Raw genomic sequence first — 22,993 nt, 5'->3', positions numbered from 1 at the left:
GGGACTCTCTTGTGGTCACACAGCTAACAAGGCATGGAACTAGCGTTTGAACCTCAGGTCTACGAAGCCCGAAGCCTATGTTCTTTTCACCATTCCAAGCAGCCTTTGAGTTCCTTGAGAGCTGAGATGTAAATACTCACTGAGGAAACCCACTGCCCTTTAGCAAGCCTGTAGCATCCCCGTAAGACCTGAAAGCACGCAGGTCTCAGCAATTCTGCTTTTAGTAGGTGACAGGCAGCGCAGGGCATGATGCAAAGGAAGTCTCCACCAGCCTTGGACGCTTGGCCTTCCCTTCAAGGAAAGCATGGACGTGACGGTTAATAGTGTGTCAGCCTGACTGGCCCATGGGATGCCAGACATTTGCCCAAACATGATTCTGGATGTGCAGACTGAGCAAAGCAGACGGCCTCCCCTAGTGTGGGTGGGCCTCATCCAATCAGTTGAAGACCTGAATGGAACAAAAAGGCTGAGTAAGAGGGAGCGCTTTCTGCTGACTGCCTGAGCTGGAACAGTGGTCTTTTCCAATCTTCAGACTCAGACTGAAACATTGGCTCTTCCTGGGTCTCGAGTCTGCTGGCTTTCAGACAGGAACTTACATAATCAGCTCTCCTGAATCTCAGGCCTTTGGACACAGACTGGAGCTGCACCATTAGCTCTCCTGGGTCCCAGCCTGCCAGCTGCAGATGTCGGGATGCCTCAACTCTTCTCAATCTCTCTCTCTCTCTCTCCTCTACCTAATCAACATCCTATTGGTTCTGTTTCTCTGGAGGACCCCCACTAATATAATTTCCCCAGAGGGAAAGTGGGGGTGAAGCAGGGAGCCCCATCATCCCAGCAGCTGGATCCTAGGATCCTCCTGGACTCTTCTCTCAAGAAGCCCCAAGTCCTATCCAGAATCTCAGATGAAAATGGCAACAGAGACAGGGAATGCCCTTCAAATCCACAGAGGAAGGAGTGTGGCTGGGTGGCTTTCTGAGCCTTTTCCCCAACAAGAAGACCCTAAATCTATCACCCCCATCCTCCCTGCCCCAGCCCTGAAGAAATCTGGCTTCACAGCCGCAGCTGAAGCAAACACCTGCACCTACTCCCCATTAGACCTCCTGCCCCCTAAGAAATACCATTCTATCGGCTAAATCTGCCAACAGAAGGCAGGAAGAGGGATGTACACGACCACTTCTCCCCCGAGAGAAAGTCTGGGCTTATTTACTGGGAGTCCAGGTCGGGTGGGAGAGGGAAGGGATCTGGGAGAGGGGCTCTGTGGTGAGCGCGTCCAGGCGCCTCATTTCTCAGAGAAGGGCAGGCTGCGGAGACGGATCACAGGAAGGACGGTTGGCCTCCCCAGGTTGACAGCCGGCCAGGAAACTGTGGGCACTGACTCGGAAGCCCAACAGCTCGATATATATCAGGCAAACCAGCTTTGATCTCATCAATATATCACCCGGGGAAACATCCCAGCCAGCACCAGAGGAACCCAACATTAATGGTCACAACGGCCTAAGCGTCCCCCTTTCTGTGTGTTCTCTCTCTGGTGGGCTCAGTGGAACAGAACTGGTCCCCAAACACTAAGAGGGATGTCAGGTATTAAGAGCACCAGGGCCTGATGCTCTTTGGGGGGAAGGGGAGAGACAGCCCTGGGTTCAAACCCTGGCTCTGCCACTAACTGGGTACCTTGGGCAAGTCTCAGTTTCCTGATCTGAAAACTGGGGTGGTGACACCCTGCTAGCTGAGTCACAGCAGCTAGTATGGTCATGATGAGCTTCAAAGATGGGAAGAGCCCCAAACCTGGCCCCTGCGCGTGGCCAGGTCTACCAGTCGGCTGGAGCTGACTTTTCTATTCTCTGCTACATCGGCCCTTACACTTTAATACGGATCAGTCACCAGGTGCACTTGTTAAAAGGCAAACTCCTGGGCCAGACACTAGATCCCATCAATCAGATGCTCAGGGGATGGGGCCCAGGAATCTATTTACACCACCTCCCCAGGTGATTCCTTTGCAGGTACTCCAGGACTATTCTGTGAAAGACCCTGCTGCCCTGGCCACCCTCCCCTATTCCCAGTGGCTTCCTCCAGCAGGTGACCTTGCCTTTGGCCTTCCCCTTGCTGGGGCTCACACCAGCCTTTCCTCAGGCTTGTCCTACCCCCGGCTCTAGGGATGGACTCAGGCTCCTGGATTTCTGGCCAGGGCTCACTCCTCCAAGCACCCCTTCCTTCAGCCATGGGGAGGGGAGAAATGATGCCATTTGGGCCAGGAATAGTACTTTATGTCCAGAGAAAGGACACACACAGGCCATCCAGATCTGCCACCCAGCTCTTTCTGGTGGGACAGGCAGCGAAAGAAAATAGAAGGCCCTACGGAAGGGGCTTCCCATCCACCGAGCACTGCTGTGTGCCGTCACTGGTGCTTTACTTGTTTACGCCTTGTCTGATCCAGCCTCAGCTCTACAAGGCAGCAGGAGTGGGGCTGGGATCTGAGCCTCTGCAGGCCTGAATTAGAGCCCATCCTTTTAGCCACTGTGCTCCACTGCCCAAGGGAATTCCACTCACTGACCCACTCTTGTCCCCTCCCTCCCCACCTTGTTCCGCCTGCACAACTCAGGCCTCACAGCCCAGACCCATCAGCCCTGCCCGCCAAGCAGTCTTGCATTTCTGAGAAAAAGTCAATAAAAGCTTAATAGGGGACTTCCCTGGTGGCGCAGTGGTTAAGAATCCGCCTGCCAATGCAGGGGACACGGGTTCGAGCCCTGGTCCGGGAAGATCCCACGTGCTGTGGAGCAACTAAGCCTGTGCACCACAACTACTGAGCCTGCGCTCTAGAGCACAAGCCACAACTACTGAGCCCGCGTGCCGCACCTGCTGAAGCCCGTGTGCCTAGAGCCCGTGCTCCGCAACAAGAGAAGCCACCGCAATGAGAAGCCCGCGCACCACAACGAAGAGTAGCCTCCGCTCCCCGCAACTAGAGAAAGCCCGCGCGCAGCAATGAAGACCCAACACAGCCAAAAGTAAATAAATTAATATTAATAAAAAAAAGCTTAATAAACCCAGCGATACTTACAGAGCCTGTGAAATTCAGCCAGGGCCCCAGACACCCCTCGCCCAAAGGATCAGAAGGTTCCTGAAAATCCTCACTGCATACCTTGGTCAACCTGTCCAGGCCACCCCTTCCCACCACCTCTCCCCCACCCCCAGTCCCAAGTCCTGGCTGCTGCCTGGAATTCGTGGGAGCAGGAGGGCCCACGGGGCCCAGCAGCCGGTCAGCTCCCCAGCCCCCAGACCGCTGGATTAATAAAAAATAAAAAGATCCCCACAAAATACAACCAATGACAATGGCCATAAAAGCCAAATGGGATTCCTTCCTGGCTGACGAGCTCAGCGCCCTTCTCTCTCCCTGAGACCCAATTAACCAATATGTAAAACAACTCCCCTTGCATCTCCTCTCCGGCCCCAGCCGGCTCCACCTGCGAGCTCAAGATCAGGGGCGAGACGGGAGGCGTCAGTGGGGGAGGGGTCCTGGGGCAGCAGCAGTGGCCCTGGAGGCTGGCAGTAGGGACCTGCCCTGCCACCAGCCTACTGTGTTACCTAGAACAAGTCACTTAACATCTCTGGGTGGGTGGTTCCCCATCTGTCAGACCGTGGGTTGGGAGAGATGCTCTCTAAACTCTCCACCTCTGATTGTTAGCTGCTGCCCAAGAGGGGGAGGCAGAGGAAGGGGAGGGGTTCCCCTTCATCCCTATTCAGAAGCTAACATATAACTGGATGGGGGTGGGGACACCCAGACTGGGTCCTGATGTATCATCAAGCCAAGAAGCAGGAACAGCCAAATAAAGTGTGCTGGCTGGGTGCCATCGGCTTCGCTGGGACACAGCAGGTGGTAACCTGCCAGTCCTTAGCGCTGAGGAAAGCTTCGGAGACCACTACCCCTCCTCTCCCCCCACGTACCCAGACGACATCTGTGGGTCTGGGGACGTTCCAAGACTCTTCTTGGCCCCGTACCACAAAAGCGAAGCTCAAGGGCTAATTGGAAGCTGAAAGATAAAAAGCAGACACGCAAAGTGCTCAGACACACCGACAGGCCACCACGACTGGTTTGGGATGGAGCTGTAGAAAGGGGCTGTATCCCCACCCTCACTGCCCAGAAAGAAAGTGAGAAGGCTTAGGACAGATCTCCCCTTCTGAGAACCTGGGGCTCCCCCAGCCCCTGCTGCCTGGGCTCGTGGAAGGCCAAGGAGGCCAGCCCCAGATGGAAGCAGCTCAGCAAGGAGACGTTGGCGACTGCTGGGGTCTCGTGTCCCTAAGCCATAGCCTTGATCCTATCCTTGATCCTCTCATCCTGAGGGATTGAATGATGCTTCATCTCTGTAGCAACTTACAGCTTGGAGGTGATTTTCATGTAGGTTTTCTAGTCTTAGGAATTATTTCCAATTTGCAAGCAAGAAAACTGAGGCTAAAAGAAGTAAAGGGATTTATTGGAACCTGACTTCTGATGAGCTCAGTACTCGTCTCATTATACTAGGTTTTATTTGAGTCTCACGTGTTGGAAAACTCCCACAGTGCCTTCCCAATCCCCACTGGTGTGTGCACGTGTTGCCCCCATCCCCCCGCCCAGCCTCTGCCCCCAGGAGCCATTCTGGCCACAGGCACAACCCTGGCTCCTGGGAAGGGAGGAGAGAAAAAGCACCAGGGGGTGACATCCAACTTCATCATCTTGGTTGGCCGGGTGGAAACGCACCTTCCGTGCCTGCACGGAGAAGTGCTTCCTGGCTACCCTGCTGATTGGCAGTGCAGGTGCGTATAGTTGGGAGGGAGGGGTCAGTCCAGGAGGTGCACTCAGAGCCCTTCCACAGCTGGGGCCAGCAGAGAGGCCCCTGGCAGGGTGGTGAGTCTGACCCTGGCCCTCAGCCCACCCTCCATGATGGTGTAGCTGCCTACAGAGACAGAAACAGAGGGCTGGAGCTCAGCTGCCGGAGCAGAGGGTCCAAGATGAAGAACAGACCCCAAGTAGCACCCCTCCCCAACTCTGCTGCCTTTCCCATGAAATGCTTGGGAGATTCAAGGCCCCAGGAACTCAGAACTGTTGCTCCTGGCCCTGCTTCAGAGGCCAGGAGAGACCCAGTGAAGCCACCTGGGCTCCAGAACGTCGGGCCCCTCTGTCCCACCCCCACGCTGCTCTGTGATGCAGTGTTCTCCAAGGCCTCATAGGAGCTTCCCTCAAATCCTCCCACGATGATAGGGCTCAGTCTCCTATTTGCTCATGACCTTGGGCTAGTCTTTCTTCCTTCCTGGGCCTCAGTTTGCCCTTCCGTAAAATGGGAGGGCTGGACTCAATGAGATTTCAGGTATTTCCTAGTTCTGTCATTTGGAGTCCTCAAAAAGCCAGGACACAGAAGTGTGACAACAGAGAAGACGGGGTGGCTTAGGGCTAGGGAAGTAGCTGGGAAGGTGAAGAGGGCTGCAGATTTTTCGGGGTGCTGGGGCTGCAGCCTCCATCAGCTTTGCGGTCTCCTGGGTTCCAATCCCTGCCACGGCCAGGAGCCAGAGGAGCCCGGTGACCAGAGGGCCCTGCACAACGGGGTGGGGATGGGATATGCAGTGAGAGGGCAAGGTTCAAGGATTCAGACTCTGTCTCCCTGACTCTGAGCTGAAGGGTGTTCCAGCGGACAAGAACAGAATCATTTGCCTTGTCAGTACTTGGGGTCAGGTGTGGCCAAATCCAGGCCCTGGCTGTCAAAGTCTCTCGGCCCCATTCACCAATTCTACGTTTATGCATTCATTCACTCATTCATTCATCGTCTTCATTCATTCACTTGTTGGTGCTTGCTATATAAAATAAGGACTTTCTGTTAAATCATCATTATCTTAACTTTGTGGTGTCTTGAGCTCCTTTCCTCCGTAAGGCTCCATGAACCTTCACGTCCCAGATCTATTCTCATGAGCATTAATGCCCAAGAGTGCCTCTTGGCTGACTCGTCCCTGTTTATCACGAATTTCTGGCTCTGTTACTCTGGGATCATCCACTCAAAGCCTCTGGAAGACCAGGTCACCAAGTCAGGAACCCTTGCAGGGAACATGCAGCAGCTACTAACCTACAAGGCTCTTCGCCAGCCAGCCTCTTCCCAGCTTCTCTGGTTGGAGAAGGGAAGGGGGTTACTTTTCTTCTGGCTGCTGAGAGATCAAAGCCTGATTTCTCTCTGGCTTAGCTGAATGTCTCCCAGGCCTGGGTTGCAGAGAGGAACCAAACCCAGCATCCTGCCTTTGTGAAGTCACAAGATGATATTATAAAACCAGCAAATAATATTTCAAACAGAAAGTTCTCACATACGATCGTGTCCAGAGGTATAGCAAGTCCCAGCTGTGTCTACATGGGATGAAAAGGGGAAACTTCTGGATGAAGCCAGAAAAGCCCTGCCAGTCTGCCAGATGTTGCCCACATCTGGATATCCAAAAAGTGATCTGTTCGGTGGCTTGGTAGTCAAGGAGCCAACGGTCAATCCACGTCACCCTGTCAACCAGGACGCAGACTGAGCCCATATGTACAAATTACCCAGATTACTGAAGGATCCAAAGGGTCGTTTGATTTCAATCATACTCATCTGTAAGGACCCAAATCAAGTTGATATAAAGGCCAAAGCACGAGCCACAGTCATCACATGGTGGTCATGACCGTGCACTGAGGCCAGCTTGCCTGGGTTTGGGTCCTGTCTCCGCGGCTTACTGGCAAGCTGTTCAGTCTGTGTTTCACATTCCTCATCCTTAAAATGGAACAATAATGGTAACTCTCTCACAGAGCAGGTATGAAGATGCAATAAGATAATACCTATAAAGCCCTAAGCCCAGTGCCTAGCAGGTAGTAAACAGTCAAAATACGCTGGCCACTATGATAATCATCGTTATCATTGGGGTGATCACCCGGCAGACCCTCTCGACTAAGAACAAGAGAAATCCTCCAGGACAGTGCAAAGGCCAATACAGTGGGAAGGGGGCGGGGTGAAACACATACTCCTCCCCAAACACCCCAGGAACTCCAGTTTGCCACAGCTGTTCCAACTCCGACCCCATTTAAGCTGCCTTCCTCTGAGACAAGATCGCCACATTCTCCTTCATGACAGGAGTGGCTTCCAGCGGGCAGTCACGTCTCCTCTACTAACAAGGTTTGGCAAAGGACGCACCGTCCAGGTGCTAGTATGTGTGTTGGATGCCTCGAGCAGATGGCTGGGCGGAAATGAGCCTTCCCTACCGTACCCGCTCTGCCACCAAGACATCAAGCTGGGGAGGGCACCCGAGTGTACTGCAGGTACCACCCACAGGAAATTCCCTTCTCACTGTGAAATGACCACTGGCCTGGATCATGTTCTCCTGCCCCAGAGGGCACCTGGGTCCCTCTTCTACTTCTGGTGGGGGACCTGGGTGAGCTACTACTTACCATCCATCACCTCTGGTCCAGGTAGGCGGTGCTGGGGCAGGGATGGGAGACTCTGGGGAGCTCTACAAGGACAGAGACTGAGGCTTTCCCACTTCTGCATGTCTGGCGCACAGTGGGGCTGCTTAGGCAGACACTCGTGGGATGGGGGATTAAGGAGAAGGCTTTTTCTGGTAGAGGAGATTTAAGCCTCTGGACACTGTATCCCAGGACAGCATTCCCTAGTTCCAGGGAGTGCTCCCTATAAGAGACCCGGATGGTACCTGCTGGTATCAAAATCCAAGCCAGTCCTTCCCACTGTCACCACTACTTCCTCATTCCCAGTGGTCAAGTTCAAATCTTCCACCCAACGGCCCTTTCCAAACTGCCCAGATTCCCAGTCTAGTTCCCTCAGAGGGAGGAGCAAAGAGAAAGCAGGATGCCAGGACTAAGGGCATCTCTGGGAGTCCCACATGCCTAGCGGGTTCTTTCCCTTGAGTTCAGGGAGAAACATACCCAGACCTTACGCTTCGCTAACGTCCCCCAGGGGCTGGTCCCAGGACCCTGCGCTGGGCTTCTTCCTTCCAGGTTTTGGCAGAGGGTCAGCCTCTGCTGGCACCGATGCCAGCAAGTGTGACGAGGCCTAAAGGTGGGATATAAATAGGCTGCTGCTGCCCATGAGCTCCTCCGTCCCCTTGGCTTTGGTTCCAAACCTTCTCCCTCCTCACCCCCAGAGTAAACCTGCTAGCAGGGGCTCTGCGGGGCTCCACATGCCTCTTTCCTAGCTGTGTGGCCTTGGGCAAGTGAGTCGACCTCTCGAGCCTGGGTCCTTCAATTGCAAAGTGGAATAAGTACACACTCACCTTGCAGGGTCGCTGTGGGCATTACATCAATTAGCCCACGTCAAGCTTCTAGCACTGTGCCTGGACCATGGCAAATGTTCTGTATCTGTTAGTGCTGTTGTTCACAGTGACGAACGGGGGGGACCTGGGCAGGTCAGCAGGGTCAGTCTTGATATCGGGGGGATGCGGAAGAGAGGGCTTGGCAGTGAAACCAGCTGCATCTCGCCTCTGTGCTTGGAAGGGGAGTGTTAGGATTACCGCCTGCACCCGTTCAATCCCCTTCACTGGGGCCATGTGGACGCTTCCCACATACGCAAGGAGGCAAGCCTGGCCACACGGCATGCCAGCCTCGGATTCTGAGATTCAGGTTCTGCCACCAACATGCTGTGTGATGCTGGGCAACTCACTTGCCCTCTCTGAAGTAACTTCCCCATCTGCAGAGGCCTCTCGCAGCCCTAACCTCTTATGGAGTTAAATTGTTTTTCATAGTCCAGGCTTCACAGCGGGACTCCCATCTGAGCCCACCCCCCCAGGCAGACAGGTCTGGGCTCTCATGGTTGGGGACACAGCCCAAGATGCAGAGGTAAGACACCCAGTTCCAGCCCCAGCCTGGAAGCCTGGAGTATTGATCCTGGGATGGAAAAGTCTGCCCTTTCCCCTTGGCCCAGCCGGCAGATGAATTTACATTCTTTTGAAAACCATCACATAAGTGGGTTTCTTGAAAAAAAAAAAAAGTATTGAATAAATGAATGAATGAATGGCAGAAACAATGCAGAGTACTGGGCAAAATAGGGGCTCTTGCTTCATTCAGATGAAAATCTGACCCCAACTTGGCCCCTTCTAGCTGTGTGGCCTTGGGCAGACCTCTTGACTTCTCCGAACCTTGGTTTCCCCTCATATTTAACAATCCACATGCCATGAGATGGTTGCGAGGTTAAGTGACCCCTTCCATTTACACGTGTAAATGCTTGGTGCCTGGCACATAGTAGGTGCTCAACAAATGACAGCTGTTACTATCAGGATTGTAATTACAAGCCTGCTGCCCCCATTGTAAGGCAGAGGAACCAAGGCCATCAGCCTTGCTTGGTGCCCATTTCCAAAGAGCTCTGACTGCCAGAGACACATGATCTCAGTCCTCCCACCTGTGTACCTTCCAGCTGGCGAGGAACAGAGCGCCGTCTGGTCTCCCAGGGCCAGGCAGGGAGTGAGCTCGTGGGGGAGGCTCTGCCACTTTCCCTGGACCAGTCCTGGCAGCATACTTGCTTCCGGCCTTAGTCGAACAGCTGGAGCGTGAGCAACGCTGTCTTGCCCGTGAAATGCAACTTTTGGAAAACATGCATATTTGTGAGTTGGTGCGTGTTTCTATTTCGGGCCAACCCTGCCCTCTTTACTTATTTTCCCTGGGCTTTGCATCTGGAACCCAGCTTGCTAGGGTGTTCTGACAGACTTTGACGCTGCTCCAGGCTTCTCTGGCTGGAGACGTGCTCAGGTGTGGGAAGGGTGGGCAAGAGAAGGAAGATTTCAGATGACAAGCCCTCTTCCTTGGCTAAGAGTGACAGATGATCAGACACCCCTGCCTCACTGTCCAAGCTCTCGGTTTCTCCAAGTATAGGTGGGGGAAGAATATAAGAGGTTCGGGTGGGGAGTAATTTCAACGAGGGGGAAGGGAACCAAAGAGGCAAATCACTGAGTTTCAAGCATCATAATGGTCACATCATGATCAATACCAATAACGTCATTATCAACCACTGCTGCCGCCACCACCACCCTTCGGGGGGCACCTGTTTTTTTTTTTTTTTTTGTGGTACGCGGGCCTCTCACTGTCGTGGCCTCTCCCATTGCGGAGCACAGGCTCCGGACGCGCAGGCTCAGTGGCCATGGCTCACGCACCCAGCCGCTCCAGGCACATGGGATCCTCCCGGACTGGGGCACGAACCCGCGTCCCCTGCATCGGCAGGCGGACTCTCAACCACTGCGCCACCAGGGAAGCCCCAAAATATATGTATTTTTGTATACATATAAATAGTATATGACCCAGGGAAGCCCTGGGGCACCTATTGTTATGACTGAGAGCGGGCTGGCTGATTACCCTCAGGGAAAGCACCTCATCTTTCAGCATCTCGCTTCGCTCATCGGTAGAGGTGATTTTTGCAGTACCCAGCTCGTGGGGTTGTGAGAAGTGGTTGCTTAGCCAAACGGTAGCGATGAGCGTCTTCCCACCCGGCTGCAGATCCTGGCCAGCTGCCCGTGGACAGCCTACTCGGTAGAGTCTTCGGGACTTGGAGTTGACTGCCAAGCCTCTACCCGCCAGGCATGGTCTCTAAGGCTGCTCTCAGCTAGCCCTTCTCTGTGGTCCTTTGCAACCAGCCCAGAGTCTGCCTTAACGGGGGGAAGGGACTCAGACAATTCCATCCGCCTTTGAATGACCAGGTGAGTGGAAGGGGAAATGAGGAGGCAAGGGAAACATGTCTAAACTATCAGAGAAAAGGGCTTAAACCATAATTCCAAGATTCCGAGGGTCAGGGGACCCAGGTTTTAGTCTTGACCCTTCCACTCACTCATTCATTCACCAAGCTGCCACCAGCACAACCAGTGGTTCATGCAGAGGATATGCTGACAGCAGCATCAATGCCCCAGTGGAGGTGGTGCTTCAGTGGTGTGACCTCAAGAAAATTACTCGACCTCTCTGGTCCTATAAAGGAAATCATCTGAACATCCATTGCTCAGGGGACAGGATGCCTTCACCGGTGGTGGGTGCTCTGAGGAAGGGGAAAGGTACCATAAACTCTGGGGTTAGAATCACAATTTTCAATCCCACCCACACTCAGGAGAAAGGAGACTCGGGAGACTCGGGAGAAAGCCAGTGTCCCACATTATTAGGGCCAAACTGGGACCCTTGAAGGTCACCTCCACCAGCCCTGTCCTTGTACAGATGGGGAAGCCTAAGGCTCAGAGAAGGGAATTTGCCCATGGACACACTGGGAGCCTGTGGCCACGCTGAATCTAGGATCTGCCTCGCCGCTCCCCACTTCCACTCCAGCGTTCCTTCCACTACATCACTCTGTGACTCTTCCTCTCTCAGCTCAGTTTCCCCGATTCCAGAACTGAGGAATCCTGGCCCCTTGGAGAGACTGTGAGGGATCTGTGTCATCTGGCCCTGGAGATTTTCCCGGGGAGGGGGCAGAAGCTCCCCATGGGGAGGAAGGTCAGACTTCCAAAGAGAGATGTATGGGGGCGTGGATTCTGCTGGGGAATGCAGTCAGCTCCCCCTAAGGGTCATCTGTGGCCGCATTGGAGCAAAGACCGACTGGATCAGACCCGGGCTGCAGGAAAGTTGGGGAGAGAGTGAAGGCAGCTGGGAAAGAGGAATTGGGAAAGACAAAAGGTGTGTGTGTGTGTGTGTGTGTGTGTGTGTGTGTGTGTGTGTGTGTGTGTGTGTGTGTAAGATAAACATGGGGGAGGGAACCAAGCAGGGAAACAAAGAGACAGAAAGTGCGAGCAAAGATATGCAGAGAGACGGATGTGGACCTTGGCTGCAGGAGCTTTGTCTGAAGTAAGAAAGAGGAGCAGGCATGAGGGTGGTGAGCTGAGAAAAATGGACTCTGAGCCCAATACCAAGATTCTGTAAGGCTGGGGTTCTGTTTGCCGCTTCCACTGGGCCAGGCTACTCCTTCCATTTGGCACATACCCTGGTTCCTGACCAAGTCTGCACTGGGGTGGGGGGAGGGTTTTCTTTGTGACCCGCTGCTTGGCTCAAAGGGTGTGTGTGCATGGGCGGGGGGAGGGCTGAGGCTGAGGGAGGGAGCCTGAGCAGCTCTGTGAGTCACTGGGCATCTCTGTGACCACCCGGAGGGGAGCTCTGAAGTCTGAGGCTCAGTCAGGTGTCCAGAGACAGCAGGACCTGAGGGAAGGTATTGCTCGGCTTGCTGGTGCTTGTGGGAAGATCTGTGTTTGTTCACGTGCGTGTGGATCGTCCCTCCATGTGCCGATTGTGTGGAGTGTGGGTGGATGTATATCACGTGAGTGGACTATGAGTCTGTGGGGATTGTTTGCGGGTCTGTGGTTTGCGGGTAGACCCGTGTCAGTGTGTGCATGGACTGTGGGTCTGTGTGCTCTTGGGCCCGTGGGCACGCGCGCGGGGGCTGTGAGTCTCCAAGGCCGCCTCCAGGTGCTGTCCGCGGAACTGACCCCGGGCGTGGACGGGCGGGCACCTGCGCCCAGTCTCAAGAGGAACCTGGGGCCAACTGTGGAGCAAAGAGGGGCCGAGGAAAGGACGCCTCCTAGGAGGCGCCTTCCTAGCCCAGCTGCGGGCCCCGCAGCGAGTTTGGAAAAGTTCTCCCAGTGGCGGGGTTGCTCCCAGGAGTCGGCGCCACTCGTGCCGAGAATCTTCCCCACACCCTCAGCGCCACCACTGCTGGCTGCCCACCCCATCTCCACACTCACTAGCGTTCTCAGCAGGGCCCGGAGACCCTCTCGTGCTCAGCTTCCAGAGCCTACCCGGTCCGCCCCAGAGCTCCCGCGCGCCCGGTTGGACCGGTTGCCAGGTTAATTGGGCCCCAGCACTCCGGGAAGGTCCAGTCGAGAGCATGAGTGCGCTAAGGTAGAAAGTGGATGGAGAGGAGGTCATTATCTTTTCCAGTCCCCTCCCTGAGCTCCAGCTGGCGTGAGAGACTGATCCCGAGCGGCTTCAGACTGATGCTCAACTTTTCCGGAATCAGTCATCCATCCGCAGGGACTAGCAGGGGACTAGAGGTCGGAAGCCTCGCCGTTTGTGGGCATCAAACAGGCTGGTGCAGACCCAGGCTGCTCGGGCCCCGCGGGGAGCTGGTGAGGAGGGAGCTCGGCCGCGGGGGGCTATAGCTCTGGGCTCTGCGCCCCACCAGCCGGCTTTCCCGGAGGGTCCGAGGCCCGCATCCCGGGCTGGCTGGACAGCGGGAGAACTTCACATACAGAGCCGCGCAGGCCGAGGTGGGGGCGGCGCGGAGGGCTTGCCCCCCTTCCTCCGAGCAATGCATCCCCCTGCCCCGACCCGGATGGCGCCCAGCGGCCGTCGCACTCACCTCGGCTGGCCAAGCTGAGCTGGCTGAGCCGCGGGCGCGGGAGGGAGGCGCGCCGTAGGGGGCCGAGGGCTGCGGCCACCCTGCCGTGCGGACTTGTCCCCTCGCGGGAGTCGCAGGGAGAAGCTCTTCGGAGCTGCAGGAGGCCGGCGTTGCCCGCTCCGCTCCAGAGCGCACAGACTGCGCGCAGCCAGCTGTGTGTCTCGCTCCCCAGCGCGCACCGGGAGCTCGCTGCGCCGCCGCCGCCTTTTATTCGCCGCCCGCCTTTGTTTGGGTCCGGGCTCCTACCACGGGGCGTGGGGGTGTGCAGGGCAGACTCTGGGGCCACACCGCCCCCCAGACCCTGGCGCCGCCGGCCTCCGCGCCGCCCGGCTTTGAGTCAGTAGCCGGCGAAGGCTGGCGCTCCGCCGCTCCCTGCTGTCTCCAAAGCCCGCCGCCAGGCGCCACGGTGGCCGCCGCACCCCCTGCGAGAGCCGCGCTGTGGTATAGCCGGGCTCTCAAAGCCTGCGGGCGGGGACTGCGAGGGGCGCAGCGACCCCTGTGGGTCAGTCCCCGCCTCTGCAAACGGCCCTGACAGGGTCCCCTGCCCCGCCCCCCCCTTTCCTAGATTCCCACCTCTCTCCTAGCCCGCGCTCCTCTCCCCGTCCGCCCGGCCTTGGCAGGTCACCAGCCTCTTGGACACTGGAGGGCATCCTCAGGTCTTCTCCGGAGGGAGCTGCCAAGCCCAGGTTCCTGGCGCCGTCCCTTCCTCCCATCTCCATTCATCTCTCTGGCACCAGAGCCCAGAGCCATGCCAGCGCCTGGGACCGGGCATCCCTCCAGCCTTAGTACACGCTCTGCCTATATCCCTGGTTCGCGGGCCACAAGGAGAAGGGGCCAGGGAGCCAAGGCTATTATTGCCTGGCTCATTTCTCTCCATCAGGAGAGAAAGACTCAGAGGACATTAGCATTGGTGTCACCCAGGGAGAGCCAAGGGGGATGCCTTGAAAGAGGACCGGTTGCCAGCCCCCAGCAGCCGGATGGAGGGGTTTTACTTATAGAAGCCAGAACGAAGGGAGGCCATTGCTACTGTTGTGTGAGGGGTGAGCCAGGAGTTTACGATACATCCTCAGTGTGTGCTGAGAGCAGAACAGAGGAAATAGAGAGGGGGTCGAAATGCAACCCCTGTCTCTAGGAAGTTCCCAGCTTACAGGGCAGATAGAAACACGGTTGAATTCTAAAATGAAACACCAGGCCCCATACCCACACACGGATGCTCAACCCATGCCGCAGCCTTTCTTTTTAAAAGAGGAAAACTGGGGCTTCCCTGGTGGTTGAGAGTCCACCTGCCGATGCAGGGGGACATGGGTTCATGCCCCGGTCCGGGAAGATCCCACATGCCGCGGAGCAGCTAGGCCCGTGAGCCATGGCTACTGAGCCTGCGCGTCTGGAGCCTGTGCTCTGCAACGGGAGAGGCCACAACAGTGAGAGACCCGCGTACCGCAAAAAAAAAAAAAAAAAAAGAGGAAAACTGAGTTGGGAGCACCTCTAACATAGAAGGGCTGAGTGGAGCTTCTGTTTGCTCCTCACCTTCCATCCCTGCTCTGTCTCTCTGGTGTGCAGCCCCTGGGGGCTGTTCCCAGTGGCTGGCTGCCACCCGGACACATGGACGTTTATGATTGTGGATGCACTGAGAGCTCATCTGTGCAGAAGCGAATGGCCCGAGCCGGTGTCCCTACCCTGGCACTCACTCTCTATGTACTCAAGATCGTCATGGGAACGACTGCCAGGCTGGCCAAATCTATCAGGGAACTCCCAGTGGTCCCATCTGGCCTCGAAGACATTAGGGTTTAGGACAGCTCCTGTGTGAAGGGTGCCTCCCTGAGCTGTGAGCGGAGAGAGAGACAGGAGACCTTTCCTGAGAAGTGGAGAGCACGTGTGTGACTGCCCCCAGATCAGAGGCCAAATCTGACACATGCGCACGGAGGAACAGACTCAGCACGGCCCTGCAAACGTCTAGTCTCTCTTGCCACATCCCAGAGGGAGGGCAGAGAACGTGGCACCATGGGAGAGGGTGGGAGGAGGGAGAACCAGGAGAAGATCTGTTTATAAGGGAGACACAAAAGTGTGTTCCCAAGCCCAGCTGAGAGCAAAGGGTTTTCTCTGCGGGCGAATGCCTTACGCTTTTCCATTGGTTTGAAGGCTCTTCCAGGAGCCTCCTCAAAGCTCTTCAGGGCTCATTCACTGTTCCTCCCAGTTGGACAAATCCACAGGGAGCGATACTGATGTGCTCTGTGTGTCACCCTCAGCCCATGCCTGGGGACACAGCCCTCACTTCCCTGGGAACTATTTTTAGTGGATTTGGGTCCTAGCTTCATGCTGTCTAGCAGGTCATAGCTGTGGCCCCTCGGCCACACCCTCCTTGGAGTCCTCCCTGGCCTCCTGGGACCTCCAGATGATCTCCAGCGGGGGCTGGGTTTGGTCAGCCCTTGATGTGGGATCTTCTGGGAACAGAAGGTCCAGAGGCAGAGGCCCAGTGGAGTAAAGGAGGAGGTGGGAGTGTGGTACCCAGGAACACTGGAAGCATGCAATTTTCTCAGGCCATCAGCGGGGTTTTAAAAATGCAAATGGAACTAGGCCTTTGAAATATGCCTGCCATAAAGTAGAACTGGTGGTGGCAGCGGAAGCTGGCGCCGGTGTGGAAAGTCACAAGAATCCCCTCCTAGAGCCTCATGCTCGGACTCCCCCCTGCCCTCTACTCCATGTTTTGCCTGCAGGAGAGAATGCCTGTTTACAGGGGCCTGGGAATGCTGGACTCAGAGATCCCTGCCCAACCTCGGGGCCCCTCCCTGAAGCCTTCTTTCCCTCCAGGTGTTAATTAAAGATGACTCCGATAGTCAAATGATCCACCCAACTGCAGGGCTGCCGAGAATGGGATTCTACGTTCCCCTGGCCCCCCACTCTAGTGATGTCTGTTGGAAGTTCTTCCAGGGTCTGATTTAAATGCCTCTTGGTGCCGATAAGCTGCTTCCCCTGTTCTCTGTCTTCACGACTAATTGAAAGGCCTTCTGTAAGAAGTTGGAGCTATAAAGGGCTGCTTTGTCCTTAGCTCTTATCCCTTTATTTCTATTTTCTCTCCAACCATGTCTGAAGCAGAGCCTCTGAGCCCAGCATCTGATTCCACTACTCCCAGTAAAGCCGTATTTCTGTTCCATTCCTTAGCAGCTATGTGACCATGGGAAAGCTCTAAACAAATATTAGCTGCTGCTTTTGCTTCTCCTTCTCCCCCTCCCCCTTCTTCTTCTTGCCTGTTGGGCAAGAGTGACCTACAGGGGACCATAATACCTCTCACTTCTTTGCCCCACCCCTGGCGAGGGGGACTGTGTGCAGATCAAGTCCTCCCACTAAATGTTTAAGCAGCTAAGGGAAAGAGTATATGGTGACGGATGGGGTGTTCATTTTTAACAGTGCAGTAGATTAAGCAATTTCTCCATTATCGCCCCCATCAAGGAATAGAGTAACTATATTTATAGGTGTTTCCTTCTTCAGTCTGCTAACACACTGAGTTTGGCCCCAACACAAAGAGATTAGAGGTTTCCCTCTAATCTCACCTTCTCCAGGATGCCCAGAGGCAAGTGAACTGGGGTGTGCTGTAAAGAGTTCTAGATTTAGGAAACTGAGTTTGATTTTTCTACGTGTTGTTTATTAACTGTATGACCTTGGGCAAGTCACTTCATTTCTCTGAGACTCAGTTTCCTCAACTGCAAAATGGGAGTAATAATGAACTCTGCCTATAATACTCCTGCAATTATCTTTTCAGCTGAGGTGGAGCACAGATTTATAGGTAACAGTTAGGTAATTAGTCATATATATAGTTATATATAGTCGGAGAGCCATATGCTAGATAGAATGAACAATCCCTGTTTCCGTGACTTTCAAGGTCGATTGCTCATCATGTGATATAATGGACGCAAAAGAGCTCAGGAAACTTGCCCAAGTTCATGGTGAATGAATTTCTGACTCCAGGTCGTGTAGCAGGTCAGTGGAATAGTTTGGGTTGGACCCAGGCCTCCCTCAGTCTCGAGCTTCTCCCAAGACAGCGTCTTTCCTCTCCCCAGCCCCGTTCTCCCTGAAGTTCTGTTCAGGAGGTGAGTGTGAGTTTATGGGGGGAAGAGGATAGAGGGGCCAATAATTCAAGAGAAGAAAAAGAGGTCTGGGGAAAGGTGATGGGGCCGGGCTGGGGTGGGGATGCTGCAGACAGGGCCTGGGGGAGGCTGGGCAGGTGGCAGCCCTTCACTCCTGCCTCTCCAGAATTTCGCAAGCAGCAGGCTTTGCACTCCTTTCCCAGCCTTGCCTGCCTCCTCCAAGGAAGCAGGCAACTTATGCCAGAGTGAATACGATCCAAGTTATTAGCTGCCTGCAACAATTAGCCCCAGCGCCTGGGCCGGCTGACACCTCGGCTTGGAAAGAGGGAGCCAATTACAGCATCATCAGCGTTCACGTTGCCACATAATCCTCTCCCAACACGCCGTCCCCTCATTCCCCATCCAGGTTTCTAGAGGGCTTTGCCCTGACTTCAACACCTGGAGAAGACCAAGTAGAAGCCTTCAAGAGTGAAAGTCAATGAGGGGTTAGACCCCAAGGGGCATTGCACACAGCGGGGCTAAGGCACTAGCAGGGAAGGGCAGGACCCTGCCGCAGATGTGGACAGTGCGGCACTAGCCAGAGGCTGTCTCATTGTGAGCGAGAAAATATAACCTCCAGGTTGTGGGTTTTAAGTAGATTCCGTGCGGGTTTATTGTTAGAACTGGCTTGAAAGGGAGAGGTCAGAAATACCCAAAAAGTTCTCGTTTAAATCCCAGCTCAGTCACGTACTAGCGCTGTGGTTTTGGGAAAATCCTTTCATGTCTCTGAGCTCGTTTCCTTACGTATAAACCTGCCACAGCGGCCACACCTCCCCAGGGAGGGAGATACTGCACAGTAGCACATAGTAGCACAGCTAGTGGCACAGAGGAGCTGGAAAGAAATGGCAGCTATTGTGTTCTATATGGAAGGAGCCCTGGAAGGAGAGTCTATGCTTCCTGCGAGTCCCCTGTCCCTGGGCAGGGGAGTGAAAGTGTGCGGCAATGGGGAATGAGGTAGCTGGGGAGTTAGGAGACCCGGATGCTGGCCCCAGGTTTGCTACAACTTACAGTGTGGTCTCGGTGCCCTTTCCACTCTGGCCTCTTGTTCCAACCTGACAAATGAGGGCATGAGACTAGATGAGCTCTAGAGCCCCTGTAACTATGATCTTCCAAGAGAGTGTGGGTAGAGGGAATGAGTGTAGGGTGGGTAGGAAGCTGTGGGGAGTATGGAATCCCCAATTCTTCAAGAGGGTGAATGGCAGCAATGGTAAATGTAATGGAACTGCCAAAAGAACATGAAACCAGTTACACAGTTAAGCCTAGAGTCTGTTGGTTCTGCATCAGTAAAAGAAACCACATCCCTTCGATCAAGACAGGAAGAAAAAGATCACCGCCTGGTGCAGAGCTCCTGGGAGAGGCTGAGTAGAAGTCCCCAGTGCAGTTCTTATCTTTGGGGATGTTTAGAACGGCTAGTGGCTGACGACATCTTCCAAACACCCGAGCCGTAGCTGAGGCAAGGGCAGAGGGATGAGGACATTTTGGCCCCTTGGAGGTGGTGTGATGCTCAGGGTGAGCAGTGCTGAGGCTCCGGAATAACTCAGTTACACCTGATGGAGGTTTCTGAGCACCCAGTGGGGCTGCGCGAGCATTAGAGGGTGGGGTCATGTATAGGCAGGTGCACCCCGAATACCTAAGGCTCCGGATGCTCCTGCCTGTGTGTGAGCTCTTTCATGACTCAGCATGGAATGCCAGCCCCATCTTCCCACCCTTTCCTGCCCTTTTATCCCTCTGGCCTCGGCTTCCTGGCACAGGCTGGTCAGCAGCTCCCCCTGCCCCTACCAGCCTGGCTGGGGCCAGCTTTAACACTGACCATCAGGCTCTACCTGGGCCTCTGCAGTGGCAGCAAGAAAGAGCTTTTCTGGCATTTTCCCAGTCAGGAATCTGTGCAGCTCTGATGGGCTGCCCCAGTGCCAGCTCCTATTCTAGCGCCTCCAGTGTGGGCAGGGCAAGGAACATTCCATGCCAGAGAACTCTGTGGCCAGGGTCCTTGAGCTGGAATGAAGGGCCGGTAGACAGGTCATCAGTGCCCAGGCAATTAAAATACATTTTGGGGAGCTTCCCTGGTGGCGCAGTGGTTGAGAGTCCGCCTGCCGATGCAGGGGACACGGGATCGTGACCCGGTCCGGGAAGATCCCACATGCCGCGGAGCGGCTGGGCCCGTGAGCCATGGCCGCTGAGCCTGCGTGTCCGGAGCCTGTGCTCCGCAACAGGAGGGGCCACAACACTGAGAAGTCCGCATACTGCAAAAAAATAAAATAAAATAAAAAAATACATTTTGGGCACCAAGGGATTCTGCTAACAACATCACCACCGATAATAATGAATGGCTACCATTTATTGAGTACCAGGCCTTGTATGTGCGTCACTTCATTTAAACTCACCCCATGAGGTGAGCCCTCTTATCATCCTCCTTTCCAGGTGAGGAAATTGAGGCCCAGAGAATAAGCTCCTTTTGGTCACACAGCAGGTAAGTACTGAAGACTCAACCCTAGGCCGTTTGATTCCATAGCTCAAGTTCTTTACCACATTCTTATTCTCATCTTACAAATGGAAAACTTGAGAGTTGGGGAGGATAAGGGACTTGGTTAAGGTCACAGAAAGAGTCAGCCATGGAGAGGATTCGAACTAAGATACTACATTTATCTGATCTACTCTACTGCTCCCCGATGAACTTGGTCCCTGTTAAGATACCACTCTCAGAGACCCCTGCTGTGGCACTTAGGTCTTATCCTAGGTCTAAGACACAACAAAACTCACCTCCCTATTCATCCTTAGGGAGGTCACTGCCTCTCTCTGTGAGCCCCAATCTACCAAAAAAAAAAAAAAAAAAAATCCTAAGACAGAGCTTACATTCCAATCTGCGAATTGTTCTGTCTGATGAGATTCTCCCACACAAACTAGAAGGGCTATCCGGCAAAATGGCAAGACAGTTCCCAGGACCCAGGAGGGCAGGGTCATACCTATACCTCCCAGGACAAGATGTAGGGGCCAAGGTCTCTGGTTGTGAACACGTCATGGGATTGACATCCCTGGATACGAAATGCCACGTCATCTCCTAGCTTCTCCTTTACCACTGGGGAGACTGAGGTCCAGTGCAGTGATCGCAGTGGTGTGGTTGCCTCCTGACAGAACTGTCCTCTTGGCCACCCCTCCAAGGCCTCTGTGTCCTTCACAACACCGCTGGGTCCTCATTTTGCAGCTGGGCACGTCTGGGGACAGCTGTTCTTGCTGGCATCCAGGGCCGCATCTGACAGATGTGGCAGAAGGATGCAGGGGGAATGCGTGAGTGGTCTTAATGGCCACTTGGGGAGTAGATCGGGCCAGGCTGGCATGGCTGGGTGTGTCTGGGGATGCAGTCTGATGGCATGTTCCCTTACTCCCCCCTCCTCCTTTTCCTCCCTGTTTTCTTTCCTATCTCTCCCCCAGCACGCCCAAACTCCCCACCTTTCCTCCTTTACATGTCTTCCTTCCCTTGATAATGGCCACAGTGAACATATATCGAGCACTTACTGTGTGACAAGCCCATACCAAGTGTTTTACATGCACCATATTCTTTCATCTTCATGATAGCCCTTGGAGAGTAATTATTTCCCTTTTGAGGAAAATATGACTCAGAGAGGTCGGAGTCTGTAAGGCCCAGCTGGCTTCTGAGCCCACATTCTCCTGTCCTTCTGCTCTGCTGGGGACAGTAGCACCTCATCACACGTAGGGCAAGCGGGCCAGATGCAGTGCAACCTGCTGATTGATTGACATTGACTGGATTGATTGGCAAATGCTTTTTTCCTTTTGATTTTCCTTTAAAACTCTAAGCTGATTTCATCTCCCTCCCTGAATTGTGACGTGCTCTGTACCTTCTCATCCTTCTATTCCCAATGTGTATTTGGGTAGCCCAGGGTCAGCCTATGAAGGTCCTGACTCTAGGCCCTGCCCTCTACTGGGCCCTGCCCTCTACTGGGCCTGGTACGGGAGGACTGGGGAAGCCGGGAGAGCTCTCGGGGCTCCCAGGAAGCCCTGATGACACCTGCGACTCCCTGCAGGAGAGTCTGCTGCTCCACGCTTCCCCACTGCCTGCACGACACAGTCCTGGCCCTGAATATGAACTCAAGGCCCTCTCTCCTCAGTGGCCTCTCTCCAACCTGCTCGACTGGCCGTCCAATCCTCCCCCGCAGCAGCCCTGACTCGGTCCTAGCTGAAGAGTTAGCCCCTCATCACTCAAGCACACCAGGCTCCTTTGTGTCTCTCAGCTTTGACTCACATCCCTCCCTCTGCCTGAAACATCACTCATACTCAATGCCGAACTCATCCCTTCCATGATGAGGTCACTCCCAAACCGACCCTCACCCTTTCCCCCAAAGAGTCTTCAACGCTCTCTCTTCTTTGCTCCTAGAACAATTTCACACATCTATTTCTGCATTTGTCACAGTCTGACTTGTTTTCTATATAGAGCGTTGTGTGAGCACGCACGGAGTGCAAGGTTGCGTGAAGACTCCGCAGGGGGGCCGCTTCCCAGGCTGAGGCTGGGGGCAGGCGGGGGCAGATCATGAGAAGCAGCAGAACCTGGAGTTCCGGGATCATCTCTACCGGGACCTGGATGCTGAGCTCAGAAGTCAGAGTCAGACATTCTTCTGCTCATTTTAGAGATGGGACAATTGAGGCTCACTGAAGGAAGGGATGACTTTCCCATGATCACATGGCACTTTGTGGGATAGTTCCATATGACCTAACGGTAGACCCCGGGGTCCCAAAGTCCGGTGGGGTCCCCAAAGTCCCAGTTGTAGGGCTGGGCTGTGGCGCACACTCTTTCTCTGTCACCCAGAGCCTCCCGTTCTCCTTGCTACCTTTATCAGTCAGCTATTCCCACAATAATGCTGCAAAACAAACCACTTCAAAGTCTCAGTGGCATTTTAACCTTAACACTTCTATGTTGCTCACAGGTCTAGACGCGGCTGAGAGCTCTGCTTCGGGTTGTGAGCCCACTCACGTCTGCTCCGTGTGTCATGTTGGGGGCCGTGGCTATCCCGGTTAAGTTCCTTTTCTGGCCATGGCAGGAGTGCAAGCAGGCAAGCACAACCACAGAAACACATCTCAAGCCTCTTCTCTCATTATATCTGCTGCCATCCCATTGGCCAGAGCAAGTCACCTGGTCAAGCCCAAGGTCAAGTGGTGAGGAAGTAGACTCATGTAGCCTTGGCAAGGGTGTGAATGTGAAATACTACTCCAGGAGAGTGAAGGATTGAGGCCAATGATTCAGTCCTCTGTGCTGTGCTTGTGCCTCTACCTTTCCTCTTACAGATTCAAATTGATAACCGACTGCCCCCCAAAGCCACGAGACAGGCCCCCCAGCTTCCTTCCTGACAGCCACTAATCACAGAGCCTTCAGCTCACTCTCCACCTTCCCCATCAGCAACTTCGCCATGCTATTTTCAAAATAACAGCAGAGGAGAGATGTAAAGAGAACACTCAGTCTCCACGAGTTGAACGTAAAAGAAGAGTAAAGAGGCATGTGGTTTGTTTAACCTGGAAGAGTGGAGTTATCTC

The 22,993-nt window shown here is 54.5% G+C and overlaps 1 protein-coding gene across 1 annotated transcript in view; it reads right to left on the bottom strand.

Annotated features, from left to right (window-relative positions):
- The window catches only part of DISP3 (dispatched RND transporter family member 3), a 49,824-nt gene extending 36,428 nt beyond the window's left edge, over nucleotides 1-13,396 (bottom strand). Inside the window, exon 1 of the mRNA XM_079923461.1 lies at nucleotides 13,296-13,396. The gene's annotated coding sequence lies outside the window, so the exon portion shown is untranslated. The remainder of the gene's footprint in view (nucleotides 1-13,295) is intronic.
- Nucleotides 13,397-22,993: the final 9,597 nt, after the last annotated feature.

This window comes from Stenella coeruleoalba (genome assembly GCF_951394435.1).
Source record: "Stenella coeruleoalba genome assembly, chromosome: 1".
NCBI classification, from domain to species: Eukaryota; Metazoa; Chordata; class Mammalia; order Artiodactyla; family Delphinidae; genus Stenella; species Stenella coeruleoalba.
This window is presented reverse-complemented; position numbering and strand designations above follow the sequence as displayed.